Genomic DNA, 10,151 nt, shown 5'->3' with positions numbered 1-10,151 from the left:
CTGGGATTTTGTTCCACAGCATAGGGAGTCTTTGGGTGATGAATCTATCCCTCCAGCATGTCCTATTAATAACCGTGTCGAGGTTTAAGTCTCCCGCCCTTGTGGCTCTGAGGGATCTAGATTTTTTGAGATGAAGCATGTTCATCAAATCTGGGTTTGACATGGCCTTGTATGTCAGGCACAGGTCACCTCTGAGCAAGCGGTAAGCAACTGAATATAGCTGGAGTTCTTTCAGTCGGGCAGCATAAGACAGATTTTTGAGACCCTTTATCCTTTTGGTGAGGAACTTTTGTGGCCTCTCCAGCTGCTGCAAGTGTCGGGTCAGATACATTCCGAATGGAGCATTGTACTCAATCATTGGTCTGATGAGTGATGAGTATAGGGAGACTATGACCTCCCTTGATCTAGATGTGAATCCCTTCATGATAAGGTGGGCAATGTAGAAGGTCTTCCTAACTACTTTAGCAATATGAGTGTCGAATGAAAGGCTACTGTCAACCTGGGTCCCCAGGTCCCTGATAACTTCTTCTGTGATCAGTGGATTGCCACCTATATGGTAGCTAGGGGTAACCTTGTTTTTCCCGAAGGGTATGACTATGCATTTCTTGGCATTTAACTTTAGGCCATGGCTCTGGCACCAGTTATCCGTTTCTGTGAGACCCTTCTGAAGGATATCTGTGTCAGATGTGTTTTCGACTACGGCGCCCAGTTTGCAGTCATCTGCAAACTTTGTCAGCCATAACCCTCCTGTGTTTGCTTGTACTTCAGAAAAGTAGATGCCAAACAAGAGTGGACCCAGGACTGAGCCCTGTGGGACACCCCTTGTGACAGGCTTTGAGTCTGACATGGCACTAGCAACTCTGACCCTGTGGGTTCTGTCACTCAGCCAGTTTGCAACCCATTTTGTAATGTATGGGTTTACATTTAAGTTGATGAGTTTTTCAATGATACCAGAGTGGGGTATTGTATTGAAAGCCTTCGCCAGGTCTAGGTAGGCTGTATAAACCGCCTTTCCCTCGTCAATGGCCTTGGTGACTGTTTCGAAAAAGTCAACCAAGTTTAAAAGGCATGATCTGCCTTTGACAAAGCCAAACTGGGTTGGATCCAAAGTCTGCAAATTCCCTATGTCTTTATTTATGAGATCCATTATGATCCTCTCCATGGCTTTGCAGATAAGGCTTGTCAAGCTAATAGGACGGTAATTTCCAGGGTCGGTGGAGGCACCGCCTTTGTGAAGTGGGACCACAGTCGCTGTGCGCCACTCCCTGGGTACGTATCCGCAGGTGAGACTAAGATTAAACAGCTGTCCTAACTGTGGGTTTAATTCTTCGTTGAGTTCGTGGAGCACACAGCCGGGGACACCATCAGGTCCCATGGATGCTGTGTTCTTTGCCTTGGAGAGAGCAGTTCTCACCTGGGCGTTAGAGATGTTTGGGGGGCTACAATCATTTGGTATAGATATCTCTCCTTTGGGGGGGGGAGAAGTTTGCACTGAACCTGTCAGCCAGTATGTTGGCAATGTCTGTAGGATCAGTAATCTTCACATCATTTTGAACTAATTCTGAGCATATCTGGGAGTTTCCTCCTAGGTTTCTGACATAGCTAAAGAATGCCTTATGATTGTCTTTAGAGTCCTTAGCTATTTTTCTCTCAAAATTAGCTTTGGATGATTTTATGAGAGCTCTTAGCTTTTTACTTATAGTGATCAGCGGTGTCTTACCTTTTAAGGATTTTGCTCTATCTTGTAGTAGCTTTCTCCTTTTGTTGTAGAGTTTGTTTATGGCTGGGGTCCACCAGACTGGATGCTTGCCTTTGGTAGAAAGAGTCTTTGTTTTGCTTGGGATTGCCTGATCCATGCAGCCCTGCAGGTGCTGGTAGAAGGCATTTGTAAGTGATTCAGCGGTTTGAGTAATGTTTACCGCCGGCTCGGGGGCTTTAAAGGAGACCACACTAGTCTTTAGAAGTGTGAAGTCGGCTTTTGAGAAGTTCTTTACTGTGGTCTTTTTTATTCCGGGGGGGGGCGGGATGAGGACCTCCAGCGAGATTAGTTTGTGATCTGATCTCACCAGTGAGGGGTATACTTCTGGTGTTGAACATTGTGCTCCCATGTTGTGATGATGAGATCAAGTATGTTTTCTCCTCTTGTGGGGATGGTGACTAGTTGTTCCATGGCATTTGAGTTTATGAATTCCAGGAACTTTTGGGCTAGAGTGTTTGGGCTTGAGTAGTGTTCCCAGTCTATATTAGGGTAGTTGAAGTCACCTAGTATGATGGTGTTTGGAGATACATTTATCCCCTCCGGTGTTTTCAGGAAGGCCATGTGAGGTTCCTGAGTTTGCGAGGGTGGCCTGTAACATGCTACAAATTGCAGAGCAGTCTTGCCTATGGTTAATTGCACCTGGATGGTTTCCGATGCATCGTGCGTTGCCACCAATCTTGAGGTGCGGGTGTCCTTGATGAATATGGATACCCCCCCTCCTTTCTTGGTATTGTCCTGATTTTGGGGCCGGAACGCATGATATGAGGTAAAACCTGATAGTGCTGGGGTGCTCTCAGGAGCCTTGAACCAGGTTTCTGTCACAGCACAGACATCGATGTTCTCCATACTAAGAAGGGCCTAGAGTGCGTGCATCTTGAGGTTGAGACTTCTGCATTGAGCAGCATTACCCTTAGTTTTTTTTCTTTGTTGTGTTCTAGGGTGGTAGGTTTAGAATTTGAGCCTTGCCTAAAAAAGGCACTATGGGGGTGGCAAGAGCCTTTGCCAAAATCCGGAATCCCAGGGGTGACATGTGCAAGCCGTCCCTTGTGAAGCAGCGTGGCTTGTCCAGCATGTCATCCCAGGCAGACAGACATTGGATCCCCTTTGAATGACACCAGAGTTTAAGCCAATTGTTAAAGCTGATCATCTTATCTCTGTATTGTGGCATCATTCTTGGTGAAGGTAGGATACTGCTCAAGGTCAGGGTCATACCTGCTTGGGCTACATAATCAGAGAGCTCCTCTATGTCTCTTTTCATGTAGTCCAAGGAGGTACATCTCAGGTCATTTACACCAGCGTGGACAATGATTGAGTCGTACTTGTACCTGCTGTTGAGAGACCTGAGTGCTTGCGTTATGTGGCTATTACACATTCATACAACACATCATGCTATTACAAATTCATACTACATATGGTATCACACATTCATGCCACACATCATACTATCACACAACAGTTGTACTGTTGCCTCACAGCAAGAGGTTCTCCAGTTCAATTCTTGTATGTATCTCAAGCCTGTATGTATCCCAAGCCTGTAATAAACTTCCCTCTAATGTATCCCAAGCCTGTAATAAACTTCCCTCTAATGTAAGAAACTTTTCCCCTGTATTGTTCCCTTGGGACCTCGCCTGGGTGAATACATATTCTCAACTCAAGTTACCTACTCTACCCACACTCTTGTGTAGGGAACATACTGCTCTGCTACCTCAAGCCCCATTTCTGAGATTGGAACTGAGTCTCCCAGTGGAAACTGAGAAACTTTTTCCCTGTATTGTTCCCTTGGGACCTCGCCTGGGTGAATACATATTCTCAACTCAAGTTACCTACTCTACCCACACTCTTGTGTAGGGAACATACTGCTCTGCTACCTCAAGCCCCATTTCTGAGATTGGAACTGAGTCTCCCAGTGGAAACTGAGAAACTTTTCCCCTGTATTGTTCCCTTGGGACCTCGCCTGGGTGAATACATATTCTCAACTCAAGTTACCTACTCTACCCACACTCTTGTGTAGGGAACATACTGCTCTGCTACCTCAAGCCCCATTTCTGAGATTGGAACTGAGTCTCCCAGTGGAAACTGAGAAACTTTTCCCCTGTATTGTTCCCTTGGGACCTCGCCTGGGTGAATACATATTCTCAACTCAAGTTACCTACTCTACCCACACTCTTGTGTAGGGAACATACTGCTCTGCTACCTCAAGCCCCATTTCTGAGATTGGAACTGAGTCTCCCAGTGGAAACTGAGAAACATTTCCCTGTATTGTTCCCTTGGGACCTCGCCTGGGTGAATACATATTCTCAACTCAAGTTACCTACTCTACCCACACTCTTGTGTAGGGAACATACTGCTCTGCTACCTCAAGCCCCATTTCTGAGATTGGAACTGAGTCTCCCAGTGGAAACTGAGAAACTTTTCCCCTGTATTGTTCCCTTGGGACCTCGCCTGGGTGAATACATATTCTCAACTCAAGTTACCTACTCTACCCACACTCTTGTGTAGGGAACATACTGCTCTGCTACCTCAAGCCCCATTTCTGAGATTGGAACTGAGTCTCCCAGTGGAAACTGAGAAAGTATGTGCATTTGCTGCTACTAGGACTTTTACATCATTTAGCTCCTGCTTGTTAGTTTTTGTAAAAGCTATCTCCCTGCCAGGATACCCAGCAGCCTAACCCCTTCTTATTCTCCCTCTCTATTCTCTCTCCTATCTTGATCTGAGTTTCCAGCTCTTCCTTAGTCCTTCCCTTCAATCCCAAGTCCTCCATAGTGGGCCTTGTATATTCCTGTACTGCCTACTTGAAGGCGTCCCCCCCCATTGCCTTTACTCTTCTCCACTCTTCTTTTGTTTCCTCTGCTTTTACTTGCACTCCCCACTCTCTCATTCATTCATTTTGCCCACTTTGCCTATTAAATATTGTACTCTTCCTACCCTGTTACTACTTACTCACACCTGAAACCTTTGCTCCACTGACTGATTGGCTCTCGATCCTCTCCTGGTGTCCTCTATTCCTAAATCTCCTTATGTGCCTCGTCCATCTTGTGGCTCTGTCTTTTCTTCTTCCCACTACACTGTATTAATTACTTCCCATCTCCCTCTCTTACTGTCTATTCCCCTCTATCTAGCGTGATATACTATACACGCTATCTCTGTCCTACATCTTTTACTCTCTACTATTGCATTTCTCCTTCCCTCCCCCTACCCCTAGTCTTGCTCGGCTCTTCAGGCATTTCTTTTCCCCCACTTTGCAGAGTTTCAGACCTTCTGGTCTGATCCAGCTAGCTAGTATTCCCTGTTCCTCCTCCCTCCCTCTACTTCCGCCGGGAAGTGATAAATATTCCCCCTCCCTTCAGGGCGCCATTTTTGAACTCCACTCGTTACGGCTGCTGCAAGTTCCTGTCTGGGAGTGCGCTCCTACTGTGAGTTAACCTATATTCAATGTATCTTATCAAAACCAGGGCTTTTCCCTCACTGTTTAAGAACATAATTTACACTTATATACTGTCGCTTTGTTTTTAGAGTATAATTATCATGACTATTGTTTAAAGTGAATTACTCTGACTACTGCTGTTAGGTAAGTACCGAGCGGTACTACTGTTTTGACTACATGCTCCGAGCATTCATTTAAAGTGAATAACGTTGGGCTCTTGCTGTTACAACGCACCGAAGGTGAAGTTTGTGAAGTGACGTTTGTCGGGCTATTGCTGTTAAAACGTACCGAAAGGTACTCCTGTTCAGACTACATGTTTCAATTTGTCTAGCTGTCCGCTCCGAACGTAGTTTCACTGTTTAGTAAGCTACTTCATGAGGAAAGGCTGTTGCCCTTCTGGAAGGTAGAATAAGATATTCAGTCTTTCGATTACCTTTTTAGCCTGATTACATAGCTTATGTGCCTCTGTAGTCGCTCCTGAATGTAGCGACAATTACATTGCACACCCCTGATCAAACAACACTGTTTGTGTATTAGTGGAGCATTAGTATCTTAGTTTATTTCCAAGGTATTAGATGTTTTAATACATGGTTTTGTTGCTCTGGCTAAGCAATTTACGTGGATTTGTCGAGGCTATCCTCCGAATCTGTTTTGTACCTAAGTAGCCTATGTAGAGCAAGTACGATTGTTCGAGGCTACTCACTGATAACGCTTGTACCTGAGTTTAGCAACTTAGTAGCGCTGGTGTACAACGCCAACTCCACGTGTCTGTGTTACCCTCACAAACACCTGGCTGGTCGCTGAAACACCCGCTCTAGGTTTATGATATACCTTGCATACTGTGGGAATAATTGTTTTAATATTGCTTGTATAGTCTGTTCCTGTTTAGGAGCATTTGTGTTTTTTTTGTTGTCTCCAGTGTTTTTGGCTATCTTCTGGCGACATTGCTTGTATAATCTGTTGCCGTTTAGGAGCTATTGTGTTATTTTGTTGTCTCCAGTCTTTTTGGCTATCTTCTGGCGACATTGCTCTCTCTTACATGGATGTATATAGCTTGCACTGTTAACCTAAATAGCTTGTGTCTCCTAAATTGAACCGAATATCACCTGGTGGCTTTGCTTTATTTTATATGGTTGCATTTAACTTCTACTGTTTTGCGATAGAGCAGGTTGGTCACTCATCTGCAAAGTAGGCCTGCTGAGTTCATATGTGTTTTACCTACATTGATAGAATCTACACCACCAGGATACTGTAATATTGTCTGCCTCAGTGGTTGTTTTGTGCTTATGTCTCTTTATTACACCTGCTACTACATTTTTGACAATAAAGAGTACTATTATTTTGTGACTAACTCTACTCATTCTCTACCCTTCTACCTCTAGCTTTTCCCCTGTATTGTTCCCTTGGGACCTCGCCTGGGTGAATACATATTCTCAACTCAAGTTACCTACTCTACCCACACTCTTGTGTAGGGAACATACTGCTCTGCTACCTCAAGCCCCATTTCTGAGATTGGAACTGAGTCTCCCAGTGGAAACTGAGAAAGTATGTGCATTTGCTGCTACTAGGACTTTTACATCATTTAGCTCCTGCTTGTTAGTTTTTGTAAAAGCTATCTCCCTGCCAGGATACCCAGCAGCCTAACCCCTTCTTATTCTCCCTCTCTATTCTCTCTCCTATCTTGATCTGAGTTTCCAGCTCTTCCTTAGTCCTTCCCTTCAATCCCAAGTCCTCCATAGTGGGCCTTGTATATTCCTGTACTGCCTACTTGAAGGCGTCCCCCCCCCATTGCCTTTACTCTTCTCCACTCTTCTTTTGTTTCCTCTGCTTTTACTTGCACTCCCCACTCTCTCATTCATTCATTTTGCCCACTTTGCCTATTAAATATTGTACTCTTCCTACCCTGTTACTACTTACTCACACCTGAAACCTTTGCTCCACTGACTGATTGGCTCTCGATCCTCTCCTGGTGTCCTCTATTCCTAAATCTCCTTATGTGCCTCGTCCATCTTGTGGCTCTGTCTTTTCTTCTTCCCACTACACTGTATTAATTACTTCCCATCTCCCTCTCTTACTGTCTATTCCCCTCTATCTAGCGTGATATACTATACACGCTATCTCTGTCCTACATCTTTTACTCTCTACTATTGCATTTCTCCTTCCCTCCCCCTACCCCTAGTCTTGCTCGGCTCTTCGGGCATTTCTTTTCCCCCACTTTGCAGAGTTTCAGACCTTCCGGTCTGATCCAGCTAGCTAGTATTCCCTGTTCCTCCTCCCTCCCTCTACTTCCGCCGGGAAGTGATAAATATTCCCCCTCCCTTCAGGGCGCCATTTTGGAACTCCACTCGTTACGGCTGCTGCAAGTTCCTGTCTGGGAGTGCGCTCCTACTGTGAGTTAACCTATATTCAATGTATCTTATCAAAACCAGGGCTTTTCCCTCACTGTTTAAGAACATAATTTACACTTATATACTGTCGCTTTGTTTTTAGAGTATAATTATCATGACTATTGTTTAAAGTGAATTACTCTGACTACTGCTGTTAGGTAAGTACCGAGCGGTACTACTGTTTTGACTACATGCTCCGAGCATTCATTTAAAGTGAATAACGTTGGGCTCTTGCTGTTACAACGCACCGAAGGTGAAGTTTGTGCAGTGACGTTTGTCGGGCTATTGCTGTTAAACGCATCAAAGGTACTCCTGTTCAGACTACATGTTCCAATTTGTCTAGCCGTCCGCCCCGAACGTAGTTTCACTGTTTAGTAAGCTACTTCATGAGGAAAGGCTGTTGCCCTTCTGGAAGGTAGAATAAGATATTCAGTCTTTCGATTACCTTTTTAGCCTGATTACATAGCTTATGTGCCTCTGTAGTCGCTCCTGAATGTAGCGACAATTACATTGCACACCCCTGATCAAACAACACTGTTTGTGTATTAGTGGAGCATTAGTATCTTAGTTTATTTCCAAGGTATTAGATGTTTTAATACATGGTTTTGTTGCTCTGGCTAAGCAATTTACGTGGATTTGTCGAGGCTATCCTCCGAATCTGTTTTGTACCTAAGTAGCCTATGTAGAGCAAGTACGATTGTTCGAGGCTACTCACTGATAACGCTTGTACCTGAGTTTAGCAACTTAGTAGCGCTGGTGTACAACGCCAACTCCACGTGTCTGTGTTACCCTCACAAACACCTGGCTGGTCGCTGAAACACCCGCCTAGGTTTATGATATACCTTGCATACTGTGGGAATAATTGTTTTAATATTGCTTGTATAGTCTGTTCCTGTTTAGGAGCATTTGTGTTTTTTTTGTTGTCTCCAGTGTTTTGGCTATCTTCTGGCGACATTGCTTGTATAATCTGTTGCCGTTTAGGAGCTATTGTGTTATTTTGTTGTCTCCAGTCTTTTTGGCTATCTTCTGGCGACATTGCTCTCTCTTACATGGATGTATATAGCTTGCACTGTTAACCTAAATAGCTTGTGTCTCCTAAATTGAACCGAATATCACCTGGTGGCTTTGCTTTATTTTATATGGTTGCATTTAACTTCTACTGTTTTGCGATAGAGCAGGTTGGTCACTCATCTGCAAAGTAGGCCTGCTGAGTTCATATGTGTTTTACCTACATTGATAGAATCTACACCACCAGGATACTGTAATATTGTCTGCCCCAGTGGTTGTTTTGTGCTTATGTCTCTTTATTACACCTGCTACTACATTTTTGACAATAAAGAGTACTATTATTTTGTGACTAACTCTACTCATTCTCTACCCTTCTACCTCTAGCTTTTCCCCTGTATTGTTCCCTTGGGACCTCGCCTGGGTGAATACATATTCTCAACTCAAGTTACCTACTCTACCCACACTCTTGTGTAGGGAACATACTGCTCTGCTACCTCAAGCCCCATTTCTGAGATTGGAACTGAGTCTCCCAGTGGAAACTGAGAAAGTATGTGCATTTGCTGCTACTAGGACTTTTACATCATTTAGCTCCTGCTTGTTAGTTTTGTAAAGCTATCTCCTGCCAGGATACCCAGCAGCCTAACCCCTTCTTATTCTCCCTCTCTATTCTCTCTCCTATCTTGATCTGAGTTTCCAGCTCTTCCTTAGTCCTTCCTTCAATCCCAAGTCCTCCATTGTGGGCCTTGTATATTCCTGTACTGCCTACTTGAAGGCCCCCATTGCCTTTACTCTTCTCCACTCTTCTTTGTTTCCTCTGCTTTTACTTGCACTCCCCACTCTCTCATTCATTCATTTTGCCCACTTTGCCTATTAAATATTGTACTCTTGCCACCCTGTTACTACTTACTCACACCTGAAACCTTTGCTCCACTGACTGATTGGCTCTCGATCCTCTCCTGGTGTCCTCTATTCCTAAATCTCCTTATGTGCCTCGTCCATCTTGTGGCTCTGTCTTTTCTTCTTCCCACTACACTGTATTAATTACTTCCCATCTCCCTCTCTTACTGTCTATTCCCCTCTATCTAGCGTGATATACTATACACGCTATCTCTGTCCTACATCTTTTACTCTCTACTATTGCATTTCTCCTTCCCTCCCCCTACCCCTAGTCTTGCTCGGCTCTTTGGGCATTTCTTTTCCCCCACTTTGCAGAGTTTCAGACCTTCCGGTCTGATCCAGCTAGCTAGTATTCCCTGTTCCTCCTCCCTCCCTCTACTTCCGCCGGGAAGTGATAAATATTCCCCCTCCCTTCAGGGCGCCATTTTGGAACTCCACTCGTTACGGCTGCTGCAAGTTCCTGTCTGGGAGTGCGCTCCTACTGTGAGTTAACCTATATTCAATGTATCTTATCAAAACCAGGGCTTTTCCTCACTGTTTAAGAACATAATTTACACTTATATACTGTCGCTTTGTTTTTAGAGTATAATTATCATGACTATTGTTTAAAGTGAATTACTCTGACTACTGCTGTTAGGTAAGTACCGAGCGGTACTACTGTTTTGACTACATG

At 44.3% G+C, this 10,151-nt stretch overlaps 1 long non-coding RNA gene across 1 annotated transcript; it reads left to right on the top strand.

Annotated features, from left to right (window-relative positions):
- The first annotated feature begins 4,032 nt into the window (after positions 1–4,032).
- Positions 4,033–9,148, top strand: LOC122804755. The gene is made up of 3 exons (XR_006365240.1): positions 4,033–4,331; positions 6,569–6,731; positions 8,966–9,148. It is a non-coding gene; the product is annotated as an uncharacterized LOC122804755 (long non-coding RNA).
- The last annotated feature ends 1,003 nt before the right edge of the window (positions 9,149–10,151 follow it).

Source organism: Protopterus annectens, chromosome 6.part0, assembly GCF_019279795.1.
Source record: "Protopterus annectens isolate FY-2018-M chromosome 6.part0, PAN1.0, whole genome shotgun sequence".
Lineage (NCBI taxonomy): Eukaryota > Metazoa > Chordata > Ceratodontiformes > Protopteridae > Protopterus > Protopterus annectens.
This window is presented reverse-complemented; position numbering and strand designations above follow the sequence as displayed.